Raw genomic sequence first — 16,748 nt, forward strand, 5'->3', positions numbered from 1 at the left:
GATCTGTACAAGGTGGCACAAGTTCAAGAGGGGATCCCTCAAGCACATCAGTGAGCCAGACAAGTGTCTCCTGACAGCAAAAATAACGTATCTAAGCTTACCACATTGCCATAATGCAAATGTGGGGTGATGAGGATAGGCAAAACAAACACTAGAAGAGATGCTGGAGGAACAGCTCTGTTGTGGCTGAAAGGTCCTAACTTTCAATCAGAAGGAATGATTTAACTCAGAAAGTTAATCTATTTTGCTTATAACGTGGAGTGATTTATCTGGGCAGTCTAGTCTGCCTGAAAATTTCATCCACTTCTGTAAAACAGAAAACAATTGGGGGGAAATGGGGTAGGGATGATAATAAAATAAACTTTGATGGACTTCAAACCATATTGGACATTTTATGAAGCACCTTGGTCTGAGGCGAATTGCTTTCTGATGCACCAGATTGGGATCCAACCAAATCATGACGTTAATAGACAACTCTAATTTAAACATATGCTCAACATTGTCACTGTCCTTAATTAGTGTTATATTTGTATAACTTGAAGTGTTTCCACCCCCACCTTAATTCTGATCCTACTGTTCTAATCCCAAATCCTGCCCTCCCCCCAAAAAAAGATATGCTCAAAAGGGTTGTGTACTGGTTCCTATATATTTGGGAAGAAGTCTGACCTGTTTTGGAACTGCTCTGTGTCTTTTGATTGGTAAAATATTGTAAAAAGGGAATCATGTTGTGCAGTGTGATATTGATACATACATATGCACACACTGAGAGCCATAGTAGTGTAGTGGTTAGAGTGTTGGACTCAGACCTTGGAGACCAGGGTTCAAATCCCCATTCAGCCATGAACCTTACTGGGTGACCTTGGGCCAGTCACTCACTCTCAGCCTAACCTACCTCACAGAGTTGTTATGAAGATGATATGGGGAGGAGAACTCTGCATGCCACCTTGAGCTTCTTGGAGGAAAGATGGGTTATAACTGTAACAAAGAAACAAAATATATTTACTCCTACACACTGGTAAAACACCAAGATAAAGATGTGCAGTTACATCAAAACAGCTCTGTTGTGATGCTATACACATATGCAACATGTACATTCACATAAAAAATGCCTTTTAAAAAATGCTTTACCAAAGTGCATATGCATATTGTAAATGTACAGGAGAGGAAATGAAACAACTGAACAGAGGCAACTGAAATATATGGCATACTGGGCCAGCATATGTCTCAGTACTGAATTCAGAAGCAAGAAACTGACTAATTCCTAAGATAATTCATTCGGCTTTAGAAATAAGACCAATGTAATTTGGAATTTCTGAAAACTGGGAGGACCTTGGGTTATTGGAATTTCAGAAGCATCTCTACTTTGTTGTCTAGTTCATTTTGGAAACAGCCAACAAACAAATCCATATTCTTGTCTTGAGATGATGGTTGGTAGGCTGAGTTGAAAAGATTCTTCCTCCTCCACAACTCCCTTGAGTCTATAGTTAGCTCATCGTTTATGCTATCTGTCATTTCCCAGCATCTTATTAAATTTGCAACCAAGTGAAAATGTCCTCTACCCTGTAGGGAGAGGAAACTGTGCATTTTCAAACACATCAGTCAAGCTATTTTCCTAATTCTGTTAGTGACATGTTATAACATACTGATTCCCAAGGGGTGATGTTAAAAGGGAGAAAATGAGCACCCTATGCTCAAGTTAAGAGGTTACGGGACAACCTACTTTATAACAATGTCTCTTTCTGTTTTCCTCTCTGCTGGATAATTGCCTCTATTTTTTTCCTCATGTCCTATCAGTTGGGCAAAAGAGAGCTCATTCATGCATGTGGATTAATCTATCTCAAAGTCAATGCGAATAGAACGAGGGAAGATCCTTTATTCTATTCTGCTGCTGGGAAAGTATTGGCAAGGGTAAACATACACTAAGACATTCAGGAATATGAATTGACTCATCAACTAAGAGTACCAATGAAAAGTCTTCTGCTAGGAGGGCAGGTGTGTCCCCTGCTCAGTGACCATTACTGACAAAGGCGGTTTTAGGGTGGGGAGGGATGCGGGTGGTGCTGTGGGTTAAACCACAGAGCCTAGGACTTGCCAATCAGAAGGTCGGTGGTTCGAATCCCCGCGACGGGGTGAGCTCCCGTTGCACGGTCCCTGCTCCTGCCAACCTAGCAGTTCGAAAGCACGTCAAAGTGCAAGTAGATAAATAGGTACCACTCCGGCAGGAAGGTGAACGGCGTTTCCGTGCGCTGCTCTGGTTCACCAGAAGCGGCTTAGTCATGCTGGCCACATGACCCGGAAGCTGTACGTCGGCTCCCTTAGCCAATAAAGTGAGATGAGCGCCGCAACCCCAGAGTCAGCCACGACTGGACCTAATGGTCAGGGGTCTCTTTACTTTACCTTTAACCAGTGCGGTCACAGTGGCACCATGCTGCAGAGGGTGCCAAAACAACGCATTAGAATGGACCACAAAAGGCAGGGGGCACCGTATTTTTGCATCACACTGCTGCTGAAATTTAAGAGCCCAGAGTGCCACTTCTCCTGCTAATTCATACAAAAACTTTTCTCCTTCCAGGCAAGCAGTAGACATTAACACAGCTCAAGGACACATTGCAGCCTGGCAAAAGCACTTGCCGAGAGATCATAGGGCAAAGCTGGGAGGGGTGTGGCCTTCGCAGTGGCATGACCTAGTGAGAGTCCAGATGTCCAGACAGAAAAGGGCTTGTTGGCTTCATTTGGTCCCCAGGCCTGAACTTGAAAGAGGGATAAATATGTCCATCTCATCTACAGCTATATTTAGTGGGTTCCACCCCTCTTTCTTGACAAGAGAAGTAGAGAATCAGTCTTTGCATATTGCTCCAAAATGCAAATCACCTCCTTTAAGTGGCTGCTGTACCTTCAGCCAGCCAGCAAAGTACCGCAGCCTAGGTAACAAAGCATCAAGGTAAAAAGATGTTTAAAAGACTGTTGAGATAAGCACCTGTGTGAGTTTAGCATCATAGTAAGGCTAGGGCATACAGCCTTCTCCTTTTCCTGATAGCAGGTAACTTAACTTTCGATATAAACAGCTCCAATAAAGAAAAACAGCTATGGAGGTTGAAAGCCAGAGTGTCTCTGATCCCATGCCTCCTTTGCGATGTGTTAAATCTAAAGTACTACTGGCTCTCAAGGGATTTTTTTTAAAAAATCCCTTGCCATTTTTGCAGCTCCTCCATACCCTTTCTCTGTCCTGACTAAGCAAAAGACAAAAATAGCTTTGTAATCCCACCAGATGAATGCAAACAATGTTTGTTGAACTTCAAGCCCTGCTTTACAGCTATACAAAATGTTGAACTGCGAAATTTAGTTGCATTCCAAAAATTATGTAAGTGCATTTTTTTTTAAAAAAAATGTATGGACCATTTTGCATATTTGCAAAGAACACGAGTCTATCTCTTTCCTGAGACACCTTTCTTTCTGTTTTGATATTTTTCTAAATATCAACCTGGTATTGAAATAGCCACAGCTTATTATTGGTTACAGATGTAAGAAGGCTTAGGCACTGAATATATATTCTGGATCAGCCAGTCTGGTTGCTGGCTGATAACTTTGTTAGGGTCAATGCCAGGTGAAGGAAGATGATTTTTAGGCATGCATGGTGCCTTGTGTGATCACTCACTCCCCACCCCTGAAAAAATATATATCTAGGGAAATCCTGTTTTAAAATCAGGAAAATTATTTCCCCTAAAAATATTGTAGTCTTCTGTCAAAGATAAACCTCATAAAATCTGGCTCAGGCATTCAGTGAATGTGAAGCAATATCTCTTGCCAACGTAGTGAAACAATTGGGCTAGACTTGCACAGACTGGGTTGATATTAAGCACAGAATGGAATGGTTCTCCTCCCACTCATTTCATTGTGTGCTGGAAATTGAATTTAGTGGGTTGGAAGACCAGGTATGTGAACAATTTCAGTTCACAAACTGCTTCTAACTTTGTATTCCACTCTGGTTCATTTTCATTTCCTGTTGACCCGGTGATCAGAGCTGAGTGGTAGCTGCTGAAAGTGGGCAGAGACCTAGTTTCCTCCCATCCCAAGGCCTACAGGAATTAATGCCGTTAATCTGTCCTTGTTTGACTTTAGCAGAGTGTTGATTGGCATAACGCTTAGAAAAAGATGGTGGAGGGCTAGCAGAAAGAGGCAGGGAGGAAATAAAACAGTTTAGGTTACAGGTATTTTTCAGACAAGGTGACCAAAACCCACCTTTACAGGAGACAGTCCTCTGTTCGAAGGGGTTGTCTGGTCCAAGACCAGTTTAAGGATTGAAAAAGAACTATAAAAAGAGAAAACAGAGGCCTTGAAAATGCCCACCATCCAGTTATCATCTGGACAGCAGAGTAAGCAAGCAGACAAGTTACCTGGCCACAGTCTTTCCCGCTATGATGAGATGTACTGGTTTATTATAATAATTATTTCTAAATTTACATTTCTACATGTGAATGAGCATTTGCAAATATTATGCAAATATGTGTCCTTTTTGCACTCTTTTTGGGGGATGCATAAGTGATCACCCTAATTTCAGGGGATTTTGGTGATAAGTTCAGCCATCAGTTGGTATCTTATTTTTTGATTCTTCCATCCTTTCCCCACAATTCAGATTGTGAGTTTTCTGCAGTTATTATGACAGGTTTTTATTGGATCATTGTAAGGTTCAGATAGTACCAAGATTAATCAACCAAAGCTGACCTTGATTCTTTTCCTCTTTTTCCTTGAATGCATTGAACTTTGGCATGACTTCAACATGTTGTAATTATAGTAAATAAATTTGCACAGTATCCACAGGTGGTTGTTATGTCCACACCAGAACTGTGGCTATTGTTACCTACAGTATATTGAAACAAGCCAAGATTGTTAACCATGCATTGAATCAGGCTTGGTTTAATAAACCAGGCAATGCTAGCCAAATATTTCTGTAGTTCTGATGTAACAACAAACCATGGTTGGCTGAAAATGGAGTATGTGCTTCTAGTCTCCTCACAGTCATGAAGGGGGAAGAGTGGGGAGGTAGGAGCACATGAGTCTGAGGCTTATGCATGCCAAAACACAGTAGATGTGCAACATGTTTTGAGCCCTCATGATTTTCACCCATTCCCAAAATTAGCAGGAGGGACTCTTGGCTTTGAAAGACAAAACATGAGCAATGTTTCATGCACCAGTCCTTTATGTGGCAACGTCTGATATGCCTTTTTTTTTAGATAGTCTGATGATTATGATTATTTTTTAAGCAAGTGATGCCCCAAGACATTTGGAAGCTTTCTCTGTCATTAAGTTTAAACGACTCTCACATTTAGCAGATTGAGCGGAATGCATGCTGTGTACTAAACACAGTCTCTTATCACGGCAAAACAGACAAGACACTTCCCCACTTGTTTTGAATGTGAGCCATTTTGTATAGCTCAGTAACATTCCATTAAAGATAAGGAGATTCGTCTTTTATGCCTTTTCCCCATTGGAAATTAACAAACTCTTTTAAGATGACTATACATCAGCAGTTATATGAGGCAGAATCCATTCTCAGCAAGAAGAGAGAATTGAAACTCCTGTCCTTTTGTTTCCCGATATTCCCCAGAGCCTCCTCTTTAGAAGGAGCTTAGTTTAATTTTGCCATCATTAAGCAGAGGAGACATGAGGCTATGGGAGAACTTCAGACACAGAAACTGGGATACACCACAGTTCTTTTAAGTAAAGTAGGTTATGTGAGTTTCCAATCAACTACTTCTTTCCATAGACGATTTTGACAGTACTGTAGATGAGAAATCACTCTATTTTATAGCTATGCAGAGGAACAATTGAACTGGCAGTTGCATTGTTTAGACTTCAATAGCATCAGCAGTGGTAACAAGCTGTTGAATGACAGCTGTCCACATAAGGGGTGTGCTATGGATTTGTTCATAGGTCAAGAATGGGGAACCTGTGGCTGAACACCCATCAGCCCCAACCAGTATGGCCAGTGGTCAGTAGTGATCGGGCTGTAAGCCAACAACCTCTTAGGTGTTAGTTGAAAGATGAACATTTAGGATTTCTGTTGCTTTTTGGAGAATTGTTGAAAGTCGTAGACTGACAGGGTGTCAGGATCCACTGCTGCTAGGTAAGGTAGCACCCCCCCCCCCAAGCTGATGCTGCAGAAGCCAACTGAAGTAGGACAGAGCTTTGGAAGCTGCCAATCAGTTAAGAAGTATCTACTTCAGGCTTCCTCAAACTCGACCCTCCAGATGTTTTTGGCCTACAACTCCCATGATCCCCAGCTAGCAGGACCAGTGTCCAGGTCTGATGGGAATTGTAGTCTCAAAACATCTGGAGGGCCAAGTTTGAGGAAATCAGATCTACTTGCTGACCCAAAGCTCAGAAAAGAGCTCAGCTTCTTTACAGCTAGAAGGGGCCATTATAGCTAGTTCTGTGCTTAGCAAAGCTTCACTTGACTAGATTTTGCCCACCTATTTGCAGTTTTAGGCCATGGGCCACCATTCAGTTCTTGGAATCTCTTCTCCTGTATCATCCTATTTATACATCTGGACGTTATCTAAGGAGTCCCTGCTATTTTACCTATTTGTCTTGCACACAATATCAGCCTTCTCAGTGGTGACATTGGTGGCTGTGGTTGGCTGAGGCTGTATTACTCCTCCTTTTCAAATGTTTAGTTCAGAAGGTTTTGGATATATCTTAAGTTGCATGAGTTTACTACTAGTGCTCAGTTGGATGCCTGCTTTTCTTTTAAATTTGTTTTATTATTTTGTGATAGTCATTGGCTTGGATTCCAGCTAGGTTCTGTGGATGGAACTACTCCTTGCATTCATGGACAGAACTGAGAACCAGTGGAGGGACCTGGTGGTAGAAGCAGGAACACATTTTTAACAGATACCCCCTGCAGCCCTTTGCACTGCTTCTCATGCTTCTCTCAATGACCCCACAACCTTCTGAAGCATGGGGTTGCAAAAAGATTATGAGATCAGTGAAAGTTGCTTCCTTCCATTGATGAGAGCATCTCATGGGTGTAATCCTGCTCAAAGGATGCTCTTGCTGGCAAAAGGCTAGTTAGAATCCATACCAATTTATTTTAGCTCCTTGTTAGGCACATTGTGGATCCATTTGGTGGAAAAGCAGAATAAACTTATACCTACTTATTTAATACATAACAGGTATAGCTGTTCTGGGAAACCTTTTATACTCTAGAACAGCGGTTCTCAACCTGTGGGTCACCAGATGTTGTTGGACTCCAACTCCCATCATCCCTGAGCTCTGGCCTTGCTACCTAGGGGTGATGGGAGTTGTAGTCCAACAACATCTGGGGACCCACAGTTTGAGAACCATTGCTCTAGAAGCTGCTGAACTATAACTCCCATCATTCCTAGCCACTGGCCATGCTTGCTGGGGCTGATGAGAGTTGTAGTTCAGCAGCATGTGGAGGGCCAAAGGTTCCCCACACCTTAGCTATAGTAAAGTCAGCAAATCAACCAGGGATTCAGGAGAAGTACAAAGACATTTTGGAAGAGCACACATCTCTCAGAATGTCTGTTTCTTCATAGCCACTCACCTTTTACTATTCTGTTTCGTTTTCAGTCTCCTTTCTCCTTCATAGTTCACTTCCTACTTATTGCTACGCAGCACCACACAGAAGCATTTCACCAACTCTTAGTCACAGCTGACCTCTGCTGAAAAGCACAGACAACCAAGTTTCCATGATGGCCTTTGGCTTCATGCCTGACCTTTCCTTTAAGTGCTTGTGAAAAGAGCTGCACCGATACCCTCACACTGTTGACATTTAGTGTGCTCTTGAAGAAGTTCTTGACATTTCTGCTTCTAAACTGTCTAAGTGAAATAAACTTCCTAGAATAAAGTTATTTCTTTTTCAGAAGTTTTTATTTTTATTTTTCTTGGTGGGAACATAAGAACATGAGAAGAGCCTGCTGGATCAGGCCAAACCTGGTCTCAGCATCCTGTTCTCACAGTGGCCTACAAGATGTTTATGGCAAACTAGTGAAAATAGCATTAGTGAATGTAGTGAAGAAAGCGTACAAAATGCTTTATTTTGGGGAAAATTGTTTGGCAAAATTGCATATATTAGACAAAATTCCAAATAAATATGTGTATATTAGGACAAATTTGCACTGATATGCTGAGGACTTTTTTTAAAAAAGAAACAATCACAAGTTGATGTATAAATGTGGAAGCATGAGAAACAGAGAAGGGGAAATTTGAGGATTTACCCATCCCTAGTTGGTGGGACCTTGGCCACCCACGGCCAAATGAGACCACTGACCTGGGTGGGCACATGGGGCCTTGCCAGCAAAGAAGAAAGCCCAATTGGCAAGAAGGAAAAGGAGAGACATTGAATGGGCTTTATATCTCTTTTGTCGTCTTATGGGAGAGCAGAGCCTGAAACGCACTAGCAGGGCTGACCATAGGAGGAGAGCCAGAGAGAGGGATTGAAAGTCACCATAAAATTAAGGAAGGGGAGACTAGGTGGAGTTCACCTGGCAGAAGAAGGCCATGGGAGCCCCATCAGGCCAACCTGTAAGGGCATTTGGAGTAAGGGAAGCCCAGATCTCTGAACCAAATGACCCTTGATTTGCTGCTGCTGTTGACCATTTGCTATATCATCTTTTCTCGGCGCTTTTGCTACCAGTTGTGTAAATAAGGAAGCCAATATGCATTGCAGCCAACAAAAGACTAGATTTGGTCAGAATACATCCTCTTGAGTGATCCCACAATTGGTAACATGCTACGATAGCTGTGCATCATTTTACCTATGCGCTCCTTTAATCTCCCATGAACTGAACCCTGCATCTCCCATTATATCAGCCTTCTTTGGATGTACTCGCATACAAGCAAATGCATGTGTGAACCAGTCACTTTACCAATATGGCAAGTAGTCTGTCTCTGATTGTGATGATGCCATTTACAGCCCTTGTAAGTCTGGGGATTTCTGGCAGCCATGTCCATAGCCATCACCTTCAAGAGTTACAATTGTTCGTGCAATGCTTAAGGAAAACCAAAATGCTCCTGTTGGTGGGTGGGCAGCAAGAATGCTGTAATATGTGGGATAACCAGCCTCGTATAACCAACATGCTTAAGTCTAATTAATGCGTAAAGGGCTTAAAATCATAGAGTAAGCTGTCCTGCCAGGTTTGGCTTACCTTGGGAGGGTCTAGGTAATTAAGCCTTTGTTCCAGAGAAGCTCAGCATGTGAAAAGACCTTGAGCTGGTTGCTGCAGCTCAGATCACATGGCTCTAACAAGCCTTTCTTATGTTCCTATACCAATAATTTAGGAACTTTCACTGCTATAGCTAAGCCAAGTTTTATTGCATGTGTTTTCTGAATGCTGTATGGAAAAGCAAATGAATCTGACTTTTGAAGAGTTTGTAAGTAAGCAATTTTTAACTTACCAAGCATGTAGTCTTTTTCTATGCTAAGGGAATTTTCGGAACCTAGAAGGGCATATTTTAAAGGTCTGACAGCCTATTTTTCCACGCTTTGCATGTTTTGTGATTATGAATCTCTGCTGGGGTTCTCTCACCAAAGAGTTCTTACCAAACCTGTATCTTATTGACCTTTATTGACCTTTTTTATTGCCACCAACAGTGTATTGGTTGTACGGAGGAAAATAAATATTATTTGGATCAATTATTTGGTGTCAATTTTAGGGTGAGCTTTTTTCCTTGCCCAGTTTACCACACACCCTTTGCGTGCTTCCTCAACATCCCCTGTATTCAGTGGCATTTATTGGCAATCAATTTTGCATACAATTCTGCAGCCTTTGAAGTTCTCACTTCTTGTGTACTTGTGTGGATCCTCACAAGTGGCTCCCATGCCCTTCAGAAGAGAACCCATTCCTGTAATTCAATTTTCACTGCTGGTCTCCTTCATGTTTCATCTGCTGTCTGTTTCTCCGCAAGGCTGTCAAGACCAATTAGCATCTCACTTGTCATGAAGCATGCAGGACCTGGTTTATTAAACGGGTGTGATCGGAGGAAAAACTGGTGCTTTTATGCCTTTTTGTTTCATCTGGAAGGAGGAGGAACATGTAATTCCTCTCTCTCTCTCTCTCTCTCTCTTGGCTGCTGGATCAGAACCTATTTGTTTTGAGAGGGAAGTATCATTCATAGATGGGCGAAAAACCTAGGGAGAAGTGGATGTCCTCAGTTTCCTTTTCTTATTTCCCCTTGTATTATTTCATGATTCTGTCACACTTTGAGCTCTGCTTCAATAGTCTTCTGTAAGTGTCTCAGAATGTACACCCAATACGTTTCTGAGCAAAATTCAAATTGTTGATGCTGACCTTTAAAGCACTAAACAGCCTCAGTTCAGTATACCTGAAGGAGCGTCTCCACCCCCATCACTCAGCCCAGATACTGAGGTCCACCTCTGAGGGTCTTCTGGCAGTTCCCTCACTGTGAGAAGTGAGGTTACAGGGAACCAGGCAGAGGGCGTTCTCAGTAGTGGCGCCTGCATTGTGGAATGCCCTCCTATCAGATGTCAAGGAAATAAACAACTATCTGACTTTTAGAAGACATCTGAAAGCAGCCCTGTTTACAGAAGTTTTTAATGTTTAATCTTTTAGTGTGTTTTTAATATTCTGTTGGGAGCCGCCCACCTGGCTGGGGAAACCTAGCTAGATGGGTGCGATATAAAAAATAAAATAAAAATAAAAATAAATACATACAGAATTCTGCAGCTAGACTGGTGATGGGAACTGAACACCACCAAAACTTTACACCAGTGTTAAAATACCTGCATGGGTTTCCCATCTACTACTGGGCCAGATTCAACGTTCTTCTACTGTTGTGCAAAGCCCTGAAAAACCTAGGCCTTCCTTATACCTTAAGGAATGCCTTCCACTGTATAGCCCAAGTTGATCACTTGAGATTATCTGGGAGGGTACTGTCAGTGGTCCCTCCCCCCCAACCAGAAGCAGGGATCATGTCAATGAGAACACATGCCTTCAGTTTTGTAGAACTCTCTCCCACTAGAAGTTAGACCCATCTTATTTTGTGAGGCCCTTGCTCCATGAATCCTTTTGCAATGTTTTAGAATTCTCATGTTCTTGTTTAAATTTCCGACGCTTTAAATGTTTGAGGTTTAGTTTATGGTTTAAATTTTGTATACTACATACTTTTCATTGTTGCAAGCTGCCTTGAGACATCGATGGTGAAAAGTAAATAAATAAAATAGTAAATAAGCTTTGTAAATATTTTAAAGATAATTTTTTAAAAAATATTTTCTGAAAGAATTTTTTAAAAAAATTAACAGGAGGGCAGGTACACTCCACAATAGTAAATCATAAATGCCTATAAAGGAATGAACTAGTCCTGACCCAAATTTTCTCAAAGGAGGGCATTTGCCTCAAATTGGCAAGCAAGCCTCTCCCCCCCCTTTTTTTGGAACCAGTTGACTAACAACCTTCAATTCTGACACCATAACCATCAGTTAATGTATATGCTGCTTAAACACTAAAATAGGTTTCTAAGTGGTTTACAAGTTAAAAAATCAATAGCACAAGCACAAAAAAGAATTAATATATAGAATTAAAATACACCACAAAACAACTCATTAAGGCATAAGCATATATAATTAAAATAGGCAGGAAAACAACCCCATTCAAAACAACAGAGGAGACAGGATAACAGGTTGGGAGCTCAGGGAATGCCTGTGTGTAAACAGAAGTGCCTTCAAAAGCTGCCAGAATTCCAGTACTAATGGGGGCATCTTTTATGTCAATAGGGCTGGGAATTCTCCTCTAGGAAACAATTCTGCTAATACAGAACCCCCAAAATTGGTGGCGGGTGGCAGTGGTGGCAGTATATTTCATAAATGTCCATTTAAGAACCACAGTGTTTGGAAATGAAGAGCTGGTGTTGAGCAAAATGTTCTTACACTCAACCATGAGACCTTCGGGTTTGAAATTGGGGTGGTGGTGATGAAATTCATTTCCCTCATAAATGTGGTATTTTTGTGTGTGTGTGGGGGGGGTAAATTATTTGAGGATTCATGGAATGAAATTGGCCTTCAATGGCAATGACAACTGTGGTATTCCATTTTTGTCTCTGTTTGTAAACATGATTTGGGGCTCCCTCCCCCCACAAAACCCCCTGAGCTCTTCTCAGTGGCCACTGCCATTGTTTTCCTCAGAACCTGCACATTCCAAAACAATGCTACATTCATGGTTGTTCTGAGTTATTTTAAGCAGGGGGAAGGGACCTTGTTGTTGTTGTTGTTGTTGTTTAGTTGTGTCTGACTCTTCGTGACCCCATGGACCAGAGCACGCCAGGCACTCCTGTCTTCCACTGCCTCTCGCAGTTTGGTCAAACTCATGTTGGTAGCTTTGAGAACACTGTCCAACCATCTCGTCCTCTGTTGTCCCCTTCTCCTTGTGCCCTCCATCTTTCCCAACACCAGGGTCTTTTCCAGGGAGTCTTCTCTTCTCATGAGGTGGCCAAAGTATTGGAGCCTCAGTTTCACCATCTGTCCTTCCAGTGAGCACTCAGGGCTGATTTCCTTAAGAATGGATAGGTTTGATCTTCTTGCAGTCCATGGGACTCTCAAGAGTCTCCTTCAGCACCAGAATTCAAAAGCATCAATTATTCGGCGATCAGCCTTCTTTATGGTCCAGCTCTCACTTCCCTACATCACTACTGGGAAGGGACCTAGCAGCTACCAACAAAGGTTCTGTCACCTGTGGGCTTCAAACACATGTATATAGATTTATTTTAAAAATAAATATAAAAGGGGCTATTGCTGCTGTCATAATTCCACCCCCCAACACTAATTGCCTGTGAATGGGGTCATGAATGTGGCTTGTGGGGCAATTTTCACACAGCCCAAACAAAAGCTGTTGGTCCTTGTGAATACCTAGAGTAGAAAGGCTATGCTTCCTGTACTAATATTGAATGTATTGTTTGACCATATTGAACATCTATGGGAAAAAATCTACTTCTGCAACCTTCAATGTGATCAATAGAAGCAATGCTTGGGTTCCTCAACCTATGAGGGTCATTTCGCAGATGTGTTTTATCCTTGACAATTATGCCAACTGTTGTCCGAGCAGCTTTTCTGGATGCTATTTAAGCCTTGGTTTGTTGTGTTCTTTTGCTGCTGTACTGATTTATTAAACAAAGCTCTTGCTCCAAAGCTCCCCTCCCCTTTTCCAAAGAGTGTCTCTCTGCTTCACCATCCAGAAATAGCTGAATCACTGAGCCATAGCAGATCAGGCATGTCGTATTCGCAGTCTAAAATACTCATGCAAATGAAATGGATGAAGCACACTGGGAAGAACTGAGCATCTGTAGGCTGCTGAGTTTTTCCGGTGCGGTGTTTTCAATAGAATGGATGCTTACTGCCAAATTGGGTGGGTAGGTGGGGAAAGAAACCCATCAATTTTGTGAAAATGCTTTTGTTTGAAAATGAAATAAAAAGAGCAATGTGATCTTCATAGCAGTGTGTAAAAAAAGGTGGGTGACACAATACTTGCATACCTTGAAGGAAACATAGCTGCTAATATGGGGGTGGGCATAATAATAATAAAAAAGTTCACACATTTTATTCAGAAATCCTTAGGGTTTGCCTGGCATCTTTGCATGTTTATCTCTCTCCTTAGAAAACTGAATCAGATCATTGGTCCAGCTAGCTCAGGGTTGTTGACACTGACCGGCAGCTTTTCAGAGAGGAGTTTTTCTCCACACTTACCTGGAGATGTCAGGGTTTGAATCTTAGACCTTAGGCATGCAAAATAAGTGTGCTTTCATGGGGCTATGCCTTCTCCCCTTGACCAGAAAAATAATATATTTTAGGGATTTCCTTCTGTTGAAGGAAACAGGGCACCTCAATTGGGGCACTAAAATGTCCTTGTTTCCCATATGAATTTGTTCTTGCACTTCTCTTGGTAAAAATACTGTGGAACTGAGGACATCTGGACATAATAGGTTTAATGCAGCAAGACAGTTATGGTAAAAGATTACTGACTCTGATTATCTTAACAGTTATGTGTAGTAGGGGTTGGGATCCTGACCAGCTTGCTACCTTGCCCACAGTGAGTAGCTGTTCTATGTAGTCAACTTGACACCTTATCTGTTTTATTTAATATTTATTTATTTATCTATAGTCCACTCTATTAGCAGAATCACTTGAATAACACAGATGGTATCCAGAGAGAAAGGAAATAGTTAAGGGGGATAATACTTCAGTACTCCATCTGTCATGGATGCTTTCTTTAGCTGAGATTCCTGCATTGCAGGGGTTTGACTAGATGAGATGGCTCTTGGGGTCCCTTCCATTCTGTGATTTAATTCTGTGATTATATGATAAATTGAGGAAAAACAAACAGATAAGGCCTAGCCTAATTCATAGCAGGGAGACATACAACTAGAATACAGGAGATAAATCCAGCAGAATGAACTAGCCTATCAGAAGTTGAGTTGGAATGATTCTTCAAGAATCATTCCAACCAGACTAGTTGCTAGGCAACACCTTCACCCCTCGGTTGACTGTCAAAGAATTAACCCTTAGGTTACTAATGGAATGATCTCTGCTGCTGTACTTCTAACACCCAAGGCAGAAAAAAATAACATTAAAATTATAGTTAAAACAAAATCAGTCATAGCAATAAAATTCCTCAGGTAGTAATGAGATTTTATGCAGTATTTTATCCTACTGGTTTTTGTACTGCACCCATCTACCTTATATGAGAATGGCCCATGGCCAAAGCATTAATAAGCTACTAATAGAATTACTAATCACCACAAATAAAACTATTTTTTTTAATGAAGCTATAGGAATTTATAATAGATGAGCTTTGATTTGTTACTTCATTTATGGCTTACAAGAGCAAATATAATTTTTCTCTTCATATTTGGGTTTCTTCTCTTCTGTCATTGGGGAATTCCATTTGATTTGGGCTATTGAGCACAATGAACTGGTAGCCACAACATTGATTTTGTTTTCTCTGTCATTTTGGGTGGTCACCACCATTCTGATAAGCCAGTTCCTCCCTCCTTTTCTTCTAGTTGGAACGTATTTTGTTTACTGGACATATATAGACTTTATTATACTAAAGGCATGTAGTGTCCAAATGCTGAAAGTGTAGGTGAGAGGCAGAGATGTGCATGGAATTCCCGCTGCAAACTTCCTTGCACATGTCACACTCTCCCTGTGTCCTTGACTTCCTTTGAAGATGAGTAGAAACCCTCTGAAAAACGTCCAACACAGGAGAGATTGGAACAGGGACAGGATCAGTGAGGGTTTCAGGGATGGGACTTAAGTACACCCCCCCTGCCCTTATACACACTTTCAGCATTCATGCATTCAGGTAAATGCCTTAGCATGCCATGTATGCCTTCCAGATGCATTCCCTGCATCATGACTTTGTACCACTGGCATGCTTTAATGTATTTTTAACCTTCTGTTGGACGCTGCCCAGAGTGGCTGGGGAAGGAATGAATGAATGAATGAATGAATGAATGAATAAATATTTACTTTGGACATCATGAGCCCATGTTGATCCGCTGCTGGGAAGCAGTGTTCAACTTGCATGCTGGAGCCATAGCACACTCCTCTCTCCTCCAGCATACACATAACACTGTCCATGAGATTGGAGCCACGTATGGAGAAGTAAGTGTCCATCTGTTGAATTAGGCCCTTGTGCACGGACTCCACAGTTGAGGAATGTTTAGATATGGAAATTTCCCCCTTAACTCTCAGGGTCACGTCAGGTTGCTTTATTTAGATCATTTATCTAGATCATTTATACCCTTTCCATTTTTCAGCCTGTGAAATCAGCAGATTGTCTATTAGCATTTCCAATCCTTTTAAAGCACAATTTAGCTTCAGTTCTTTTTTTTCTTTAGCCCTTCATTATACTTACTCCTTTAAACAAATGGGAAACTTCTCTTTGTTGGCTCTGTTGAGAAGTAAAGAAATTAGCTGAGTACAAGACAGTTGGCAACTTTCTGCCTTATCTTGCAGATTAACCGTCCTATTTACTGCTTTTGCAAACGTACCAGAAATCCAGAGTCACAGAAGTTAACTCTGCGGAAGACATTAATTCAGTCCGTGGGGACTGGCCCAGGGCAGTTCTTTAAAGCATGCTCCCCAAGCTTCTTCAGCCGCAGACTAATCTGAAATGTCCTAAACCAAAAGGCTGCTACAGCTCTCTTGAGAAATACTCTATCATAGCCTTGCACTAGTAAATGATGTCTTCCGATACTCAGCCAAAATGATTAATGCTTTCCTTTATTTGCCATGTCTGCAGATAGTTTTAATTGTACATGTAGTGTGCAATTTTTTGTGCACACCACAAAAAGCCAAAGTGGTGTGGGGCAGTGCAGTGTTCATAATACATTTGAACTTGGGCACACCTTTTAAATGCTCTCTACTTTTGAAGTCCCTTGACAGATTCCAATAAGTGACATCATTATTAAGGAGCCACAGTGAGAAAGATAGACCCTAAAATAAAATAAAATAAAAAACAGGAAGGGAAGCAGCAGTCTTCAGAACAACAACAAAAACATCCAACCAAATAAATAAATAAATAAATAAATAAATAAATAAATAAATAAATAAGGAGGTGAACTTCAAAAGATGCTAGAGAAAATTGTTTTTGCTTTGTGTGTGTGCAAAGACCATACATAACATGCTATATCTGACAGATTTCAAGTACAACACATTATACTATTTGTTAGAGGCAACTGAAAAACAATTCAAAGAGGATAATGCAAGCAGT

At 41.3% G+C, this 16,748-nt stretch overlaps 1 protein-coding gene across 1 annotated transcript in view; it reads left to right on the plus strand.

Annotated features, from left to right (window-relative positions):
* SORCS3 (sortilin related VPS10 domain containing receptor 3) overlaps positions 1-16,748 on the plus strand; it is a 403,927-nt gene that overhangs the window by 252,114 nt on the left and 135,065 nt on the right. The gene's annotated exons all lie outside the window — the stretch shown is intronic.

Source organism: Podarcis bocagei (assembly GCF_964188305.1).
Source record: "Podarcis bocagei genome assembly, chromosome: 4".
Lineage (NCBI taxonomy): Eukaryota > Metazoa > Chordata > Lepidosauria > Squamata > Lacertidae > Podarcis > Podarcis bocagei.